The sequence below is a fragment of the Eubalaena glacialis genome, chromosome 4, assembly GCF_028564815.1.
Source record: "Eubalaena glacialis isolate mEubGla1 chromosome 4, mEubGla1.1.hap2.+ XY, whole genome shotgun sequence".
Taxonomy (NCBI): Eukaryota; Metazoa; Chordata; class Mammalia; order Artiodactyla; family Balaenidae; genus Eubalaena; species Eubalaena glacialis.
This window is the reverse complement of record NC_083719.1, coordinates 68,735,915-68,757,824: the sequence shown is the minus strand read 5'-3', so window position 1 is coordinate 68,757,824 and position 21,910 is coordinate 68,735,915. Positions and strand designations below refer to the sequence as shown.

The following is a 21,910-nucleotide window of genomic DNA, read 5'->3' as shown; positions in this document are numbered from 1 at the left end:
CATAAATAGCTGCATATTAACTGACCTAAAGCAATTAATGAAGTAGTTTGGAGAGACCATTTTGACTACCACTAACAAAATAGGTCTAGTGTGGAACCATTCCAAAATAAGAAACCAACCGAAGCCAAATATTACTTCTATAGCATACGTGTAGAGAATTTGACATAATCATTATGGTATTGCTGCCAAATTTGAGTTCATTGGATAATTATTACAAAACCATTTCTTTTCTATTAAGTACAAATGATTTCCCAAATGGAAAGAATCTATTGAAAAGGGAACTGATATTCCAAAATGACATTCTATGACAATCAAAGTATTTTTACCTGCTTAAATAGTTTGTATTTGGAATGGGGAATGACAATTCCTCTAGTTTTTTTCACTTAATACAGAGGAAAGAAGCTTGGAGCAAAATAGAATAGCAAGTATAACAAAAAAAAAAAACAGTAATCTTACACCAGTCTATAATTTTTCTCAATATCTTATTTTATAGCTCCTTTGGCATTTGCAGTATGCTGCATTTTCTGAGCAGTAAATTTAAGTCAAAAGGAATAAAAGTACTTTGCAAATTTAAATGCCTTTCTTCAGGGACTGCTCTAACCACCACAAAAATAGCTGTTGCATTTCACCTCTAGATAGTTACAAATGAAAGTGAAAAATAATTTTAAAAGGTAGCTAAAAGATGGTGAAAAACACTAAAGGCAACAGTTGCTGCATAGAGAAGTAGGCAAAATGTAGCCATCTGAGAATTAGGTAATTTGACCAGGACTCTAGGAGGGAAATTCCTGTACTTCTTCATTAATTGTAAAATATGTTACATTTTGTGTGCTCAGTGGATTAGGCTTTTTGACTTCAGATGAAGGTTTCTGCTTGATTTAGCTTCTTAGGCACAGATAACACAGAACAGCAAATAAAAAGCTAACTGCTCACTACATTTTAAAGATGAAAATAATACATATTTCACAAAAAGATAAGTTACAATCTATGTTATGTTATGGAAGCCAGTTAGATGTTTTATTATTTACTTGTTCATCTATCAATCCATTCATTGTTTTGGCAAATAATATTAGGGGCCCCTTGTATATCCAAGTTAGGTGGGGTGAGAGGGGAATGCAGTGGTGAAAGTTGATATGGTTCAACTCTGTTTTTAAGGATCTTAGTTTATAAGGAAACTATAGGAAGCGTTCTAGACTGTAGGAAATTTGATATAAGCATCTGAGGTTCTGGTCAGAGATGGTCAGTGATGGATGTAATGATGTGAGACTATTAGATTTTATTTTGATCTGTGTTATGCCCCTAACCTGGTTTCCCAGTAAAGGTTTGTTTCATCAGAAAGATACATATCTACCTATTTATTACTACTGTGAGGAAACAAACTTCTAACTCCATGAATAGTATTTTGTTTCACTAAATGTTTAGCATAAACACGTGGAAAGTGAAAGACCTGGGAATAGCACCTGTTGTAAAGTAACACATCCTTAGGACAACTCAGAGCAACATAGAATGGAGGCAGAAATAACAGACTAGCAACTCAGAGGTGGCACCAGAAAGCTTAGATTTCCCTCCCTGATAAATTCATTTTTAACGAAAGTAACTATAGAAAATTAAAAATTGGGTAGTAACATTGTGCTCTTCTCTAAGTTTGCAGCTGAAAGAGAGGCATGAAGATAAAAGCCCTGAAAACATTTGGCTCTGTTGCTCTCTCATGAAAAATCATGCTTATAAATTTAGGGTATAAGTAGATTATTTTTTAAATTTAAGACCCCAAAGATGAAGATTTCTTTAGGATTCTTTATTCTTTCCAAATTGTTACCATCTTTGTATCTTATTGGACTCTAGCTTCTATGTTCAAATCTTTCAGGTTTTCATATATTGATAACATTTTTGAATCTCTTTTGGAATCTTATACATGCCACTTAGCTGAAAATCCTAGAAAGAAACATTCATACCTGCCCTTGACCACAGGATGCTGATGGAGTTGTAAGTATGTTCACCTCTACTTTGTCATTCAATACTGTAGCCCCTCTGGTTCATCAGAGTTCATGGGGTCTCCAAGAGAAAGTTGCACTGAATCTTCTACAATTCAACATATATGAGCTGTTCTCATCCCACAGTACCAGCTGGAAAGACAAAAGAGTTAAGCATCTTCACTGACTTAAGATATAATCTGGTCTCCTCTCTCATTTCTTGAATGCTTTTCTATCTACTCTGTAAGTACTAATTGACTGGTTGTTTGATTAACAAATTGTATTTATTTCTTGATTATTCATAGTGATGTACTTCCTCCTTCCTCGCCTTCTTTTCCTTGCTCTCCTTCTTTTCTGATCCTCGATACTCTCTACACTTCTGAACAAGTTGGGAGTACATGTATAAAATTTGCATATATTTGTTTTCCCTCATAAAGGAAATAAGAGTTGCCAGGTTACAAGGAGAACTAATGAGGTATTACAAAAGGAATTTTCTTCCTTCTCATATAAATTTTAGTCCCCCCCAAAAAAGTTCCTGTTGAAATTACTGGATCTTATAAAATAAAGATGAAACCTTATTAAAAAGAACAACAACAACAACGAAAACAACAATGAAAAAAAGATTTCTTAAAATGGTTGCCAAGTGAAGCCTAGGTGAGAAATATACTTTGTATTACACAACTTACTACTAAAACAAACAAAAGACATAACGGTTACCACATTATAAAATGGAAAATGAAAAAAAAAAATACTGTTTAGTTTTAGATATTGTTTAACTTCCTAAAACAATACAGATTGAAATACTAGACACTCATTCTGTATTGCTATTTTTCAGCTTCCAATATCTTTAAAGACAAAATTTGAAAACTATAACGGTTTGCTTATTGTTGCTGTTGCTTCCACTGTTGTTATTCTGTTTACTGCCGTTATTTGACTAGGGTAACAGGCCTTATTAGACTCTCAGATTCTTAACAGCTTTACTTGAAACTCCATTTTACTCAGACTATACCCAGGGGGTGCTATTTATCCTTTCTGCACCTAAGTACCCTTACAGAGTAGATGAAAAGATCAGTTGCATATAAAATTCCATGGTGAAGTATAAGGTTCTATAAAGTGCATTTCAAGAGAATCCTTGTAGAATGTTTAAAATAGAGGCTACTTTTTATTCTCTGCATGGTATCTATATAACATTTTCTTATGACTATCCTATATTTTTGAGCAAATTTATTTTATTATTTAAAAAAACAATGTAATGTAAATTGCTTTATAAATTTAATTTACAAATTGGAACCAAAACTCAAAGTATTACAATATGTCACAATTTTTCCTGTTAAAATGAATTTATTTCCTTTTTAATGGAGAAATAGCACCTTTAAAGGTTCAATAAGAAATTTTAATTCAAGACAGTGGTCTGAAAATTTGTACTTAGAGTTGTTTCCTCCTGAAAATCCCACTGAAGTTACAGTAAATATATACAAAATGGAATGAATCCAGAAAAACACAGAGAAAATTGTAAAACCACCTTGTCGTATTCTGTTCAGGCTGCTATAACAAAAATACCATAGACTGGATGGTTTATAAACAATAAATATTTATTTCTCACAGTTCTGGAAGCTGGAAGTCCAAGATCATGGCACTAGCAGTTTGGTGTCTAGTGAGGACCCACTGCTTAGGATGGCTGACTTTTCACTGTAACCTCACATAGTGAAGGGACAGGGATCCCTCTAGATCTCTTTTATAAGGACACTAATCCCATTTATGAGGGCCCAGACCTCATGAACTAATGACTCCCAAAGACCTCATCTTCTAATACTATCACTTGGGGGTTGAGTTTCAACATGCATTCTTAAGAGACACAAACATTCAGACCACAGCATAACTGAACAAGTATTTTTTTGTCCCATAAATCTTTAGATACTTTAAAGCAGATGGAGTTGAGGAATAAACCAAACTGAAGAAAATCAGAGACCAAAATAGGCACAGAAATATCTCCAATAAGTACAGAACACATTCTGCTCAATGAACCCAACTATATTTAGAATTAGCAGGTACAGAGGATTGTATCCTATAGAGTAGCTAGTGGAGTGTGATTTTTTCTTTAAAACTAAAGTGGTATTCCTTCAAAAAAGTAAAGATCCACTAGGGAATAGAGGAGGGTTCTAAGTATACAGGTCAGTGCTTCAGAATAAATCTCATCTTAATTTGGCTACGGAGAAGGTGACAGATTATTGCAACCACTCCATATTTGCAACTAAGTAAAACCTTTTCTGAAATATGTACAAAGGGGTTCTATGCAGATCTTATATTCCAAGGAGAAGACCACTGGGGAAATAGACTAGAAGATGAGTCAATCAATTTCATTAATCATCCTAACCTCCATTCATAAATAGAGATGGAAATTGAAAAGTAAGCGGTAAAAAAAAAATAAAATAAGATAGAAGGTGTAAAATGGACAAACTGAACAGATGACAGCAGAGAAAGAAGAAATAATTTTGGAAATATCATATAATATTTGAAATTCTCATAAATATTCTTAGATTAGAAAAGATAGCACATTCTTAAAGCAAGATCAAGTTGTTATTTGAAGGCAGAAAAAAATAATCAAGAAAAAGGAAGGATTTCTGGAAATTAGAAGTATTTTAATATGACATTTGGTTTCCACTCTGGAGTATAGAAGGCTAAAAGGAGTGCCACTCTCATCCTTATAATGTAAAAGACCCAGATTAACTTTCAAATTAATGATTTCTTTTCAAACCCATTGGAGAGCTGAGGTCTCAGAGCAAAGAAGTGGCCTCAAATCTGAGGAATGACAGGTATCTGTTGGGAGAGAGGAGATGAGCTCATATACTTGCCCAAGGAATATAAATCAGATACCTGTAAAAGAATTCATCCAGAATAGTTGATGGGTTAATTTAGGCCAAGTGTGGTATGTTGGGCAGTGTGAAGCCCTTGGAGAATCACAGATTGGGGAAATACCATTCTTTTGTAGGTTCTCAATGAACAAAACCTATCATATCTTCACAGAAAATATAAGGAAGACCACTAAGAAAGTGTTCAGTATGGTATAGATCTGGGAGAGGAAAACAGCATCTATGCAGGCAGGACACGAGATTACACCCAGACCTTTCACCCCTACCTCTCTTGTATTTCTTCTGTATAATTTGTGAAGAGAAGGGCAACAAACACTGTTACCCTAAGGTTTAAAACTCATTGTAGCTGAGGAAGGGGAAGGGAACAGATAAAAATATTCCTGTATGAGTGGTGGGAATAGGCACTAGGCCCACAACTACAGCCAGGGCACCTAATCAGCTGGCTAGTTCCCCTTTTGTTCTCCTTCTCAATTTTCTGTTTCCATGTAAAAGACAAATAAATGATCCCCCCCCCCAAAACCAAAAAAAGAAAATAGTGAATGCCACACCCTGACACACAGGGATATGGAGCTTGCCTAAAAAGGAGGTTTAATCAGAACAACAAAGAATGTTCAATCCCCACATTCCCTCCCACCACCAAGTTACCAAGCATTGAATGAGAAGTAACAGGGGGAAACTGTTGGAGAGGAATGAGAGAAGAACACAAAAAACTCTCTGAGGCACAGGAGAAAGGGAAAACTTAAAACTCAGAGCCAAACAGGCAGTGCTCCGGAAGACTAACCCAACCCTAAACACAGGTTATCACTACAGAAATTTAAAGAGTATGGTGTCCTGAGAATAATCATAACAGCAATAAATCTCAAACCCAGCTGATCTCCCCAACCAGTAAGACAATGATTGCCAGACTGAATGAAAATCCAAGAGCCAAAAATATGCTGTCTATAAGAATCCCACTTCAAATATAAATACATAGATTAAAAGAAAAGGAAAGGAGAAAGATGTACCAAGCAAACACTAACCAAAATAAAGATAATACTTTATTATAAAGCAACATCTTTAAAGATGATTACTATACTAATATCAGACAAAGTAGCTTTCAGTTCAAAGAAAATTACACACACAAAGAAAATCACAGGCAAAGGAAGACATAATATAATGATGAAGTGGTCAATTCTCCAAGAAATATAGTAATCTTAAATCTGAATGTACCTAAATAGGAAGCTTGAAAAAAAAGGTAAAAGTGAAAAAAGAAACAGAAAAATTTCAATAATAGTTAAAGAGTTCAATACTCCTTTCTAATTAATTGATAAGACAATTGCAGAGAAACTTCATTCGACAAAATCACAACAAGCTTTCTTTTCAAGTATATATAGAACATTCATCAATACCAACCTTATTCTGCATCATAAAACAGCTCAACAAATTGATAAGATTGGAAATCATATGAAGTATGTACTTGGAACACAAGAAAATTAAAAGTCAATAAAACCAAAATATATGGAAAATCCACAAAATTTTGAAATTAACTCACTTCTAAATAACTTATGGTCAAAATACTCAACAGAAAAAATATTTTGAACTGAATGAAAAGTGTAACATACCAAAAAATTTGAGATGCATTAACAGCAGTACATAGAGTAAAACTTATAGCATTAAATGCTTGTATCAGACAAGAAGAAACACCAGAAATGAGTGATCTAAGTTTCAACCTTAAGAAACTTAAGAGGAGTAAACTAAACCAAACTGAGACATAAGGAAGGAGGGAATAGAGAAGACAATATTGATAATAAATACAGTAAAATAATAGAAAAAATCCAACAGTTTCAAAACTAGCTTTTGAATGTTTTAATAAAATTCATAAATGTTTACACACTCTGACAAAAAACAAAACACAAACAAAAAAGCAAAAACAGAGAAGACACAAAGTACTGAAACAATGAAAGAAAAAAGATAATACTAGAGATCATACATGTGTTAAAACGACCATAATTTAATAGTACTGATATGAACTTTATGCCCATAAATGTAACATTTTACATAAAATTGTCATAATTCTTTGAAAAATACAAACTATCAAATCTCACTCAAGAAGAAATAGATAACCTAGATATCTTTTGAATATCTGTCTTTTTAAGAAACTGAATCTTATTTAAAAGCCTTTGAATAAGGAAAACCCCAACCCCAAATAATTTCACTAGCCAATAATATTATATTGGCTAGCCAATATAATAATAAAGTGAAATAAATTCAAAGCACACACAATATAAAAGTAGAGATAAGAATTTTCTTTTTAATTTACTTATTTATTTTTAACATCTTTATTGGAGTTTAATTGCTTTACAATGGTGGGTTAGTTTCTGCTGCATAACAAAGTGAATCAACTAAACGTATACATATATCCCCATATCTCCTCCCTCTTGCGTCTCCCTCCCACTCTCCCTATCCCACCCCTCTACGTGGACACAAAGAACCGAGCTGATCTCCTTGTGCTATGCTGCTGCTTCCCAAAAGCTATCTATTTTACAGTTGGTAGTGTATATATGTCCGTGCCATTCTCTCACTTCGTCCACGCTTACCTCATCCCCTCCCCGTGTTCTGAAGTCCATTCCCTACATCTGTGTCTTTATTCCTGTTCTACCCCTAGGTTCTACAGAACCTTTTTTTTTTTTTTTTTTTTTTTTAGATTCCGTATATATGTGTTAGCATATGGTATTTGTTTTTCTCTTTCTGACTTAACTTCACTCTGTATGACAGACTCAAGGTCCATCCACCTCACTACAAATAACTCAATTTCGTTTCTCTTTATGGCTGAGTAATATTCCATTGTATATATGTGCCACATCTTCTTTATCCATTCATCTGTCAATGGACACTTATGTTGTTTCCATGTCCTGGCTATTGTAAATAGAGCTGAAATTAACATTGTGGTACATGACTCTTTTTGCATTATGGTTTTCTGGGGTATATGCCCAGTAGTGGGATTGCTGGGTTGTATAGTAGTTCTATTTTTCATTTTTTAAGGAACCTCCTTACTGTTCTCCATAGTGGCTGTATCAATTTACATTCCCACCAAGAGTGCAAGAGGGTTCCTTTGCTCCACACCCTCTCCAGCATTTATTGTTTCTAGATTTTTTGATGATGGCCATTCTGACAAGTGTGAGATACAAGTGATACCTCATTGTAATTTTGATTTGCATTTCTCTAATGATTACTGATGTTGAGCATCCTTTCATGTGTTTGTTGGCAATCTGTACATCTTCTTTGGAGAAATGTCTATTTAGGTCTTCTGCCCATTTTTGGATTGGGTTGTTTGATTTTTTCATATTGAGCTCCATGAGCTGCTTATATGTTTTGGAGATTAATCCTTTCTCAGCTGCTTCAATAGCAAATATTTTCTCCCATTCTGAGGGTTGTCTTTTCATCTTGTTTATGGTTTCCTTTGTTGTGCCAAAGCTTTGAAGTTTCATTAGGTCCCATTTGTTTATTTTTGTTTTTATTTCCATATCTTTAGCAGGTGGGTAAAAAAGAATCTTGATGTGATTTATGTCATAGAATGTTCTGCCTATGTTTTCCTCTAAGAGTTTTATAGTGTCTGGCCTTACATTTAGGTCTTTAATCCATTTTGAGTTTATTTCTGTGTATGGTGTTAGGGAGTGTTCTAATTTCATTCTTTTATATATAGCTGTCCAGTTTTTCCAGCACCACTTATTGAAGAGGCTGTCTTTTCTCCATTGTATATTCTTGCCTGCTTTATCAAAGATAAGGTGACCACATGTGTGTGGGTTTAACTCTGGGGGTTCTATTCTGTTTCATTGATCTATATTTCTGTTTTTGTGCCAGTACCATACTGTCTTGATTACTGTAGCTTTTTAGTATAATCTGAAGTCAGGGAGCCTGATTCCTCCAGCTCCATTTTTCTTTCTCAAGGGTGCTTTTTCTATTGGGGGTCTTTTGTGTTTCCATACAATCTATGAAATTTTTGGTTGTAGTTCTGTCAAAAATGCCATTGGTAGTTTGATAGGGATTGCATTGAATCTGTAGATTGCTTTGGGTAGTATAGTCATGTTCATAATGTTGATTCTTCCAATCCACGAACATGCTATAGCTCTCCATCTGTTTATATCATCTTTAATTTCTTTCATCGGTGTCTTATAGTTTTCTGCATACAGGTCTTTTGTCGCCTTAGGTAGGTTTATTCCTAGGTATTTTATTCTTTTTGTTGCAATGGTAAAAGGGAGTGTTTCCTTAATTTATCTTTCAGATTTTTCTTCATTAATGTGTAGGAATGCAAGAGATTTCTGTGTATTAATTTTGCATCCTGCTACTTTCCCCAATTCGTTGATTAGCTCTAGTAGTTTTCCAGGAGCATCTTTAGGATTCTCTATGTATAGTATCATATCATGTGCAAACAGTGACCATTTTACTTCTTTGGATTCCTTTTATTTCCTTTTCGTCTCTGATTGCTGTGCCTAAACCTTCCAAAACTACGTGGAATAATAGCAGTGAGAGTGGGAAACTTTGTCTTATTCTTGATCTTAGTGGAAATGATTTCAGTTTTTCACCACTGACAAAAATGTTGGCTCTGGGTTTGTCACATACGGCCCTTATTATGTTGAGGTAAGTTCCCTCTTTGCCCACATTCTGGAGGGTTTTTATCATAAATGTGTGTTGAATTTTGTGGAAAGCTTTTTCTGCATCTATTGACATGATCATATAGTTTTTCTCCTTCAGTTTGTTAATATGGTGTATCACATTGATTGATTTTTGTATATTGAAGGATCCTTGCATTCCTGGGACAAACCCCACTTGATCATGGTGTATCATCCTTTTAATGTGCTGTTGGATTCTGTTTGCTAGTATTTTGTTGAGGATATTTGGATCTATTTTTATCAGTGATATTGGCCTGTAGTTTTCTTTTTTGTGTGACATCTTTGTCTGGTTTTCGTATCACGGTGATGGTGGCCTTATAGAATGAGTTTGGGAGTGTTCCTCCCTCTGCTCTATTTTGGAAGAGTTTGAGAAGGATAGGTGTTAGCTCTTCTCTAAATGTTTGATAGAATTTGCCTGTGAAGCCATGTGGTCCTAGGCTTTTGTTTGTTGGAAGATTTTCAATCGCAGTGTCACTTTCAGTGCTTGTGACTGGTATGTTTATATTTTCTATTTCTTCCTGGTTCAGTCTCAAAAGGTTGTGCTTTTCGAAGAATTTGTCCATTTCTTCCAGGTTGTCTATTTTATTGGCATATAGTTTCTTGTAGTAATCTCTCATGATCCTTTGCATTTCTTCAGTGTCAGTTGTTACTTCTACTTTTTCATTTCTCATTCTGTTGATTTGACTCTTCTCCCTTTTTTTCTTGATGAGTTTGGCTAATGGTTTCTCAATTTTGTTTATCTTCTCAGAGAACCAGCTTTTAGTTTTATTGATCTTTGCTATTGTTTCCTTTATTTCTATTTCCTTTATTTCTTATCTGATCTTTATGATTTCTTTCCTTCTGCTAACTTTGGGGATTTTTTGTTCTTCTTTCTCTAATTGCTTTCGGTGTAAGGTTAGGTTGTTTATTTGAGATATTTCTTGTTTCTTGAGGTAAGACTGTATTTCTATAAACTTCCCTCTTCGAACTGTTTTGCTGCATCCCATAGGTTCTGGGTCATCCTGTTTTCATTGTCATTTGTTTCTAGGTATATTTTAATTTCCTCTTTGATTTCTTCTGTGATCTCTTGGTTATTTAGTAGTGTATTGTTTAGACTCCATGTATTTGTAATTTTTACAGATTTTTTCCTGTAATTATATCTACTCTCATAGCGTTGTGTTAGGAAAAGATACTTGATACGATTTCAATTTTCTTAAATTTACCAAGGCTTGATTTGTGACCCAAGATAAGACCTATCTATCATAACATATTATAAGATATGTTCCATGTGCACTTGAAAAGAAAGTGTATTCTGTTGTTTTTGGATGGAATGTCCTATTAAATATCAGTTAAATCCATCTTCTTTAATGTATCACTTAAAGCTTCTGTTTCCTTATTTATTTTCATTTTGGATGATCTGTCCATTGGTGCAAGGTGGTTGTTAAAGTCCCCTACTATGATTGTGTTACTATCGTTTATCCCTTTTATGACTGTTAGCATTTGCCTTATGTATTGAGGTGCTCCTATGTTGAGTGCATAAATATTTACAATTGTTATATCTTCTTCTTGGATTGATCCTTGGTCATTATGAAGTGTCCTTCTTTGTCTCTTGTAATAGTCTTTATTTTAAAGTCTATTTTTTCTGATATAAGAATTGCTGCTCCAGCTTTCTTTTGATTTCAATTTGCATGGAATATCTTTTTCCGTCTCCTTTCTTTCAGTCTGTACATGTCCCTAGGTCTGAAGTTGGTCTCTTGTACACAGCATATATATGGGTCTCATTTTTGTATCTATTTAAGCAGTCTATGCCTTTAGGTTGGAGCATTTAATCCATTTACATTTAAGGTAATTATCGATATGTATGTTCCTATTACCATTCTCTTAATTGTTTTGGGTTTGTTATTGTAGGTGTTTTCCTTCTCTTGTGTTCCCTGCCTAGAGATGTTCCTTTAGCATTTGTTGTAAAGCTGGTTTGGTGGTGCTGAATTCTTTTAGCTTTTGCTTGTCTGTAAAGGTTTTAATTTCTCCATTGAATCTGAATGAGATCCTTGCTGGGTAGAATTATCTTGGTTGTAGGTTCTTCCCTTTCATGACTTTAAATATGTCCTGCCACTCCCATCTGGCTTGCAGAGTTTCTGCTGAATGATCAGCTGTTAACCTTATAGGGATTCCCTTGTATGTTATTTGTTGTTTTTCCCTTGCTGCTTTTAATATTTTTTCTTTGTATTATAGTTTGATTAATATGTGTCTTGGCATGTTTCTCCTTGGATTTATCCTGTTTGGGACTCTCTGTGCTTCCTGGACTTGATTGACTATTTCCCTTCCATATTAGGGAAGTTTTCAACTATAATCTCTTCAAATATTTTGTCAGTCCCTTTCTATTTCTCTTCTTCTTCTGGGACCCCTATAATTTGAATGTTACTGCATTTAATGTTGTCCCAGAGGTCTCTGAGACTGTCCTCAATTCTTTTCATTCTTTTTCTTTATTCTACTCTGTGGTAGTTATTTCCACTATTTTATCTTCCAGGTCACTTATCTGTTCTTCTGCCTCAGTTATTCTGCTATTGATTCCCTCTAGATAATTTTTAATTTCATTTATTGTGTTGTTCATCATTGTTTGTATGCTCTTTAGTGCTTCTAGGTCCTTGTTAATCATTTTTTGTATTTTTTCCATTCTATTTGCAAGATTTTGGGTCATCTTTACTATCATTACTCTGAATTCTTTTTCAGGTAGAGTGCCTATTTCCTCTTCATTTGTTTGGTCTGGTGTGTTTTTACCTTGCTCCCTCATCTGCTGTGTATTTCTTTGTCTTCCAATTTTGCTTAACTTACTGCATTTGGGGTCTCCTTTTCTCAGGTCTGAAGTTTGTAGCTCTCATTCTTTTTGGTGTCTGCCCCCAGTGGATAAGGTTGGTTCAGTGGCTTGTGTAGGCTTCCTCTTGGAGTGGACTGGTGCCTGTGTTCTCATGGGTGGAGTTGGATCTTGTTTTTCTGGTGGGCAGGACCATGTCCAGTTTGTATTGGGGTGTCTGTGAACTTATTATGATTTTAGGCAGCCTCTCTGCTAATGGGTGGTGTTGTGTTCCTGTCTTGCTAGTTGTTTGGCATGGGGTGTCCAGCAGTGTAGCTTGCTGTTTGTTGAGTGGAGCTGGCTTTTAGCGTTGAGATGGAGATCGCTGGGAGAGCTTTTACCATTTCATATTACGTGGAGCCTGGAAGTCTCTGGTGGACCAATGTCCTGAACTCAGCTGTCCCACCTAGGAGGCTCAGGCCTGACACCGAGCAGAACACCACGATCCTTTCAGCCACACGGCTCAGAGAAAAGGGAGAAAAAATAAGAAAGAAAAAATAAAATAAAATAAAATAAAATAAAGTTATTAAAATAATAATTTAAAAATATTATTAAAAATAAAAAAATAGAAAAGTAATAAAAGAAAATGAAAGAAAGAAGAGAGCAACCAAATCAATAAACAAATCCACCAATGATAATAAGTACTAAAAACTATATTGAAAAAAAAAAATCAGACAGACAGAACCTTAGGACAAATGGTAAAAGGAAAGCTATACAGAGAAAAATCACACAAAGAAGCATACACATACACACTCACAAAAAGAGAAAAAGGAAAAAATATATAAATATAAAAAAGCAATAGAGCAACAAAATCAATAAACAAATCTACCAATGATAATAAGCTCTAAATACTAAACTTAGATAAACATAAAACCAGAAACAAATTAGATGCAGAAAGCAAACCCCAAGTCTACAGTTGCTCCCAAAGTCCACCACCTCAATTTTGGGATGATTCATTGTCTATTCAGGTATTCCACAGATGCAGGGTACAAGTTGATTTTGGAAATTTTATTCACTGCTCCTGAGGCTGCTGGGGGAAATTTCCCTTTCCTTCTTTGTTTGCACAGATTCTGGTGTTCAGCTTTGGATTTGGCCCTGCCTCTGCATGTAGGTCACCTGAGGTCATCTGTTCCCCACCAAGACAGGACAGGGTTAAAGGAGTAGCTGATTAGGAAGCTCTGGTTCACTCAGCCCAGGGGGGAGAGAAGGGCATGGAATGCCGGGCGAGCCTGTGGCAGCAGAGGCTGGCATGACATTGCAACAGCCTTAGGTGTGCTGTGTGTTCTCCTGGGGAAGTTGTCCCTGGATCATGGGACCCTGGCAGTGGCGGGGTGCACTGGTTCCCGGGAGGGGAGGTGTGGATAGTGACCTGTGTTTGCACACAGGCTTCTTGGTGGCTGCAGCAGCAGCCTTAGTGTTTCATGCCTGTCTCTGTTGTCTGCGCTGATAGCCATGGCTCATGCCCATCTGTGAAGCTCGTTTAGGTGCTGTTCTGAATATCCTCTCCTTGCACACCCCAAAACAATGGTCCCTTGCTTCTTAGGCAGCTCCAGACTTTTTCCCAGACTCCCTCCAGTTAGCTGTGGTGCACTAGCCCCCTTCAGGCTGTGGTCACACAGCCAACCCCAGTCCTCTCCCTGGGATCTGACTTCCGAAGCCGGAGCCTCAGCTCCCAGCCTCCACCCGCTCCGGCAGGTGAGCAGACAAGCCTCTCAGGCTGGTGAGTGCTGGTCAGCACCGATCCTCTGTACAGGAATCTCTCTGCTTTGCCCTGTGCACCCATGTTGCTGCGCTGTCCTCTGTGGCTCTGAAGCTTCCCTGCAGCCCATCCCCTTCTCCACCAGTGAAGGGGCTTCCTAGTGTGTGGAAACTTTGCCTCCTTCACAGCTCCTTCCCTGAGGTGCTGGTCCCATCCCTATTCTTTTGTCTCTGTTTTTTCTTTTTTCTTTTGCCCTACCCAGGTAATTGGGGAGTTTCTTACCTTTTGGGAATTCTAATGTCTTCTGCCAGCGTTCAGTAGGTGTTCTGTAGGAGTTGTTCCACATGTAGATGTATTTTTGATGTATTTGTGGGGAGGAAGGTGATCTCCATGTCTTACTCCTCTGCCATCTTGAAGGTCCCCCCAAGATAATCATTTTCTATTCACAGATGAAATAGTTTTCTATGTGGAAAGTCTGAAAAACTCAGATATTTTTCTAGAATTAATAGAGTTTATCAAGTCTTAGTAAATAAAGTCAACCTAAAAATATCAATTTTGTTCCTACCTACTGGCAAGAAACAATTGGAATTTAAAAAAATAAATTTCATGTACTGTAGCACTAAATAAAATTGAAAGGTTAGGCAAAAACCTAACAAAAATATGTTCAGGTTCTGTGTGTTGAAAAGTATAAAGCACAAATGAAAGTAATTAAACAACAAATAACTGAAGAGATATACCATGTTCTTAGACAGGAAAACTCAATATTTTTAGGAAATAAATTATCCACAATTTGATCTGCAGATTCAGTACAACCCTAATTAAAATTCCAGCATGATTTTTGTAGATATCTTATGGGTGAGTGTAAAATTTATATGCAAAGACAAAGAAACTTGAATTGACAAAAATGATTTTAAAACTGAAGAACAAATTTGGAAGATTCACACATTTCAATTTAAGTATTTACTTGAAATCTACACTAATCAAGACAGTGTGGTATTGGAAAGAAGATATATCCACAGATTGATGGAACAGAATTAGACTAGAAAATAAATTTCCCCAAATTTATTCAATAGAAATATTTTTAACAAAATTAGAAAGCCATCCACTGGATGCCTCCTTCTCCCCTTTTTCCTCTTCCATTTTTCTTCTACCCCACCAACCGCCCCCCCACGCCCCCCCCCCAACAAATTATATTATCTATACCTGAATCCTGGTTCAGCCGTTCAGGTGGCACAAGGGATGACTACCACCATCTGCAGGTTCATCTTAGGCTCACCAGCTCCCAGACACTGTTGATGCCACATTTGATCATAGTCAGGTGCTCCAGGGAGAGGCCCCAGGCAACAACTGACAGGTTCTTGGGGAGCCCCATGGGCAGCAGCATCTCAGGGCAGAAAAGCCCGGAGCTCTGGACCTCCACCACTTCTTTAGGCCTTGGTGGTAACTGAACGCCTCCTCGCTGGGCTCTGTGTAGGGGTTGTAGGCTTCCTCGAAGCGAATGATACCAGCTTGGTGAAGAACTCCTTCATGATGTCCACGAGATGGCCTGGGATGAGGTGGTGGTCAGCCACAACGTCCTCCATCTGGTGGAATCGGCCAATTGGGAGTCCTCCGGGTCTCGTTCCAGAACACGTGGTTGGTGGTTAGGTTCTTGGCGGGGCACAATGGACTTGCTCAGGGCGGAAGCGGCGGAGCGCACTGAGCTGACGGACATGTTGCGTGTGTTCGCGCAGCAGGCTTTTCCCGCCTCGTCCTGCTCCCTGCAGTCAGTCCCGGTTCCCCATGAGTGGCGGCCAACCTAGGACCGGGCCCGCTTGACCTGTTGGACGTAGTCCACTGGCAGCTGCAGGGACTCTGCTGGATATCCCAGGAAGAAGGTGTCATGCTAGTCGTGTGCTGAGTGCTGCTGGGGCTGGAAGAGGGCATCAAAAAAAAAAAAAAAAAAAAATCCAGAAGGATTGCTTGAGGAGATGGTCTGTTGGCAACCCTGTGAACCTCAACTCCAGAAAGATCAGCTGGAGCTGGGTGCAGACCTTGAGTAGGGTGTGCAGGTGTCCGCTGTTCTGGAGGATCCTGGGGGCTGAGAAGTTGTAGGGCTTAAAGGGCGGTCCCACTCAGAACCGCTGGAAATCATCTCTGGGGCCAGTTCCACCTCCTGCTTGGAGATGCTGGTGCTGAAGACGCTGCCTTTTCTTACCCAGCAGGTTACTTCAGGGTTACTTCAGTCAGCAGCTTCCTGTTCCTAAGCTCGCTTCTCTCCTCCTTGTCTGCCCTCCCGGGACCAGGTGGAGCCGCCACTGCACCTCATCCTCTACGCTGTCCACCACTCTGAACAACCGGGGCTTATTGGGCGCACCTTTGTCCACTCGGAGTCGCTTGTTGGACAAGGCCTTGCTGAAGCCTGTTTTGTCGCTGGGCAGTCACAGGAGTTGCCTCTGGCCAGGCCTTGGGGCAGAAGGGGCAAGACATGTTAAGAAACATCCAGGGCTCCTGGCTGCCCTTTCCGGGCGTCGTCCTCACCCTCGGCTGTAGGCTCCCACCATCCTATTGGAATATTTTAAGAAATATTATGTATTGTGCTGTTGCCAGTGAAGGTGGCAGACATTTTTAGGCCCCCGTGGCGGAATGTCACAGACAGCTGTTTTCACAATGTTGGCCATCCTCTGGACAGAATAGCTGTTCTTCTTGTTTTGGACATTAAGCATCTGTTCGCCCACCTCCTTCATGGACATGCACCTTCTGAACACGATGGCCACAGTCAGATAGCAGCCATGGCAGAGGCCACAGTCGGCCATCATATTCTTGGTGTCTGACATCTGCTGGGTAAGCTCTGGCATTGTCAGGGCCCAGTACTGCTGGCTTCCCTGGCTGCTTAACACAGCAAAGCCGGCATGAAGAAGTGCAGGTGGGGGAAGGGAACCTTGATCATGCCAGCTTGCGCAGGTCAACATTGAGCTGGCAGGGGAAGGACAGGCGGGTAATGACCCCACTCGTGGTGGCCAACTCCAGGTGGTCCAGGTCATTGTAGGTGGGCGTGGTCAGCTTTATGGTTCTGAAGCAGACGTAATGGAGAGCATCATTCTCAATGCAGTAGGTCTCATCTGTGTTTTCTACCAGCTGGTGGACCGAGTAGATGGTATTGTAGGGCTCCACCATCCTATCCGACACCTCAGGCAAGGGCGCCACGCTGAAAATGTTCATGTTCCTATCTAGATATGCCTCCTGGATCTTGCTGATGAGGAGACTACCCATCCCAGATCCAGTCCCTCCACCCAGGGAGTGGGTCATCTGGAAGCCATGCAGGCAGTCACAGCTCTCAGCCTCCTTCTTCAGGACATCTTAATAATGAATAATTACGTGTAGTTCTAAATGAAAAATATAAAACTCTAAAACATCTACAAAATGTTCTTTCTAGAAGAAATTATAGGAGAAAATTTACCTGACTGTGGTTTAGGCAAAGAGATATTAGATACAACACCAAAAGCATGATTTATTTAGGAAAAGAAAAGATAAATTGAACTTTTTATAAATATAAATTGAAATTTTTAAAATAAAAATTACTGTTCTGCAAATGATACTACTAAGTAAATGGAAAGACAAGAGACACACTCAAAGAAAATATTTACAAATCAAAGTTCCATTTCAGGACTTGTTTCCAGAATATAAAAATAAATCTAAATCTCAAAACTCAGCAATAAAAAACAATAAACAATATGTGGGAAAGATCTGAAGATAGGCGTCACCAAAGAAGATGGAGATATGGCAGATAAACATATGAAAATATGCTCAACATTATTAATCATTAGGGAATTGCAACTTAAAACTTCAGTGAGGTAACTATACACCTATCAAAATGACAAAACAAGCAAACAAAGTAACAATAACAACACTGGCAATACCAAGTGGTGCCAACAATGCAATCCCCTAGAAGTCTCATACATTTCTATTAGAAATGCAAAACTCTACAGCCACATTGGAAAACATTTTGGCAGTATTTTATAAAGTTGAATGTGCTTCTATTTACCATATGACCCAGCAGTATTACTCCAAGGCAAATGAAAATGTATGTCCACACACACACACACACACACACACACACAGACGCACACTAAATATTTTAACAGCTTTATTCACAGTCACCAAATATTGGAAACAAAACAAATGTTTCTCAACCAGTGAATGGATAAACAAATTTTGTATATTCTAACAAATAGATGACTCCCAAATCTTCAATGTAACTGGCTAAGTGAATGAAGTTAGACACCAAATATTATATATTGTATGATTCCATTAATATATGCTATTTTGGAAAAGGCAATACCATAAGGATAGAAAATTAGATCAGTTGGTGCCACACATTGGGTTTTGAGAGGGAGAGGATGAATATAAAGAGACTGTATTTGGGATGGAACTGTTCTTTGTGAAACTGTAGTGGTGAATATACAGTTCTATGAATTTGTGAAAACCTGTGGAACCATACATCAAAGAGTGATTTTTATATACAATTTTAAATTTAAAAAATCAGGATTGTGAGATAGTTGGAGTGTGACAAAATAACTGAACTCCAATTGAGTCAAATAACCATACTGAAGGGGATGGGGAAAAAAAAGAATCTCGTTTTAAATAATATTGGAAAGTAGTGTTTTGACCAGATATTGTAAGGGTAAATGTATAAAGAAATGTATCCAAACACTCTAGTTATTAAATGTGTTTCTCCCTTGGATATGGCTTAACAAATCTAAAACTATTGTTATAAGAGGGTTGAACAAATAAGTAAATTTTTTGTACATGATGAGAGCCAGGTTTCTGACTTTTGGTGGGGGGGAGTTATAAATAACTAAATGGGGAAAATTAGAATAAACCCTGCAGTGCTGGATCGGAGTAAGTATCAGTACAGACATATAGATGATAAGTGACAGATTACACACATACATGCATACATAATTATTGATGTGTACTTATGCAGGAATTGGTAAATATGTATTCCTAGATCTTTTCACTAAGAAGAAATAGAAGCAATAACGATAAGTACACCTAATGTCCAGATCTTGGTTTCTAAATATAATTTTCCAATAAAAAGATTCAAGGGTCCTTGGTGAAACTATTGATTTCAGGGAAGAAAAATACAAGATGAGCCTAGAGCATCTAGCAGTATCAGAGACGAATACATTTAATGAAAAATAGATGGAGGCATGTTAAAAGGACACAGGAGTCAACCTGAAAGAGCTCTCAATGGACAAAGCTGCTGGAACAACTTGAGCAACAAAATATGGAATGACAGAATAGGATTATAACCCCCAAATAAAATAAATATGCATGAGTCCATATGTATAAATAAATAACTGAACAAATAAATTGGGAGAAAGCGCATCTCTTCCTTATAGAAGAATAGATGTAGGAGGAGTGAGGGATAGAGAAAATCACCATTAGAACACTACAGTAATAACTGCTACAGGCAAGATCCTCAGTGGGTGATAAAATTAGTGAACATTTAAGCAGAAGTTGTTATATTCGTATTGTCAAAATATTTCCCCCCAATTATTTAGTAATTAAAAAAGGAATAATAGTGACTTTATAATGTAGAATCCTCAAAGATACATACTTCACCAAGGTAAGGTAGTATCAGTAATATTTGTCAACATAATGTATACCCTAATATGGTGCACTGAGAGCCATCACTTCTGTGGTACCCTTCCCCAAAATGTATTACAGCATACAAAGAAGAGCAACAACAAAAATAGGCAAAGCCAGACTTCTCTTGGAAATTATTCCATGGTATGCAACAAAGGAGAAATTTCCCCAGAATTTTGATGGAAATTAATTTTGAACTCAGAATTATATAACTAGCAAAAATTAAGATGGAAAGGACAAAAAAGACATGCAGGGTCTTGGAGTGTTCTGTGATGAGAAAAAACTAGACAAACTCAAATTGAGGGACATTACAAAAATAAACTGGCCATTGCTCTTCAGAATGTTCAAGGTCTTGAACTATATGAAAAGACCAGGGAACTTTCACAGATAAGTGATATAACAACTAAATACAATGTGAGAAACTGGATCGTATCCTGGAACAGAAAAAGTCTATTAGTTGGGGGGAAAAAAAGGTAAACTGTGCACAAATTCCACTGTTTAATAGTACTGAACCAAAGTTAGTTTCTTAGTTTCATTAACAGTACTGTACCAAAGTTACTTTCTTAGTTTTGATAATTGTCCTATATTATGTAAGATAAATATTCACAAAGGAAAACTTAGAGGATACAATGGAACTGTCTGTAGTATTTTTGCAACTCTGTAAGTCTAAAATCATAAGATTGATCTCTTTTAAGTTTTAAAGTTTTGTAGGATAACATTGAGAAAATTTTCCTAAACCAAGAGCAAAAGTCAATGATGTGAAAACTATCACAGAAAATTCATGAATACAAAATAGCAATCCAAGTAGGTCCAACAATCAGAAAGAAAATCATAAAGGAAATATTAGAAACAAATTATCAGAATTTAGAAACAATATGCGCCATCTGATTAAATGTATCCACTAAATGTCTCACAAATAAATGTTAAAATCCCTTTTCCTAAAGGCACAACAAATTTTCAAATCCCATGGACAAAGAGAAGTTTGCATAAGTTTTGAGAAATAATAGCACACAAAGAAGAGCAACAATAAAAATAGGCAATGCCAGACTTCTCTTTGAAGTTATTCCATGGTATGCAACAAAGGAGAAATTTCCCCAGAATTTTGATGGAAATTAATTTTGAACTTAGAATTATATAACTAGCAAAAATTAAGACGAAAAGGACAAAAAAGATATTTCTAGACATGCAGGGTCTTGGAGTGTCTGTTATCATATTTGTCATTTCCAGAAAAAGATATCCCTTGAACATACGCTCCAGTAAAATGTAAAAGGAGTCAAGAAAATGAAAAATGAAGAACAGCAATTCCCACTGAAAAACATTCCAGGAACAAATGGGCAAGCCCTTTAGAAATCAGTCAGTGTTATGTAGAACAGTATCAAAGTACTATGATAAAGAATCTGGAAAATGTCATGGGTGTTATGAGGATATTTTATGATTCTTTTGCCAACTCTAAAAAATCAAAAGTAATTAGACTCCAAGAAAAACAAAAACTGCACAAAATTATAATCCAAATTGAAGCAAAAAGAAAATGCAACTTGAGTTTTAGTATAAGAAAATTTAATACATTTATTTATTTATTTATTATTAATATAAATAAAGAGGGAGAGGAAACTTTGGGAGGTGATGGGTATGTTTATGGCATTGATTGTGGTGATGACTTGACAAGTATATACTTACCTGCAAACTCATCAAGATGTATACATTACATATGTACAACTTTTTCGTGTCAGTCGTACCTCAATAAACTGGTTAAAACACGTGATAAATTTAACTTAAAGATAAATTGCTCCTTTTAAAAAATTTTTGCAGTTTTTGTACCATTTTGCTTATGTTTCTCTATACTTGTTCTTTCTTCCCTATGCGCTTTGTAACAAACAATATTTACATGAATATGTAAATGCTCTTTATTTGTTTCAATGTTAGAATCAAACTGTAACAAAATATGGGTATTTTAATTTTTATAAGAGGACAAACTGTAAATTTGATAAACCATATCAATGGAATTTTAATGGTCTGAGTATCTTAAGCTGGAACGTAGAGTTAGGGAGAATTTGAGTAGGTAAATGTAAGGATACTAGCGTTTTTAAAAATCTTACATGGGGGTGTCTGTCTTCATTTAGAGAGATAAGAAACAGATTTACATATATTATTTAAAATTAAATTATAAATATATTAAAAATTAAAAATAATTTAGTAACAATAGGATAGAAAAGGTAAAAAAAAAAATGCCCTAAGGCAAAATCCATCCTATTTCAGTAGAGGAA

General features: G+C 36.7%; 2 pseudogenes; both read right to left on the bottom strand.

Annotated features, from left to right (window-relative positions):
* Positions 1–15,238: 15,238 nt before the first annotated feature.
* LOC133090534 (phenylalanine--tRNA ligase alpha subunit-like) lies at positions 15,239–16,464 on the bottom strand (annotated as a pseudogene).
* A 108-nt stretch (positions 16,465–16,572) lies between these two features.
* LOC133090533 (tubulin beta chain-like) overlaps positions 16,573–21,910 on the bottom strand; it is a 47,451-nt pseudogene continuing 42,113 nt past the window's right edge.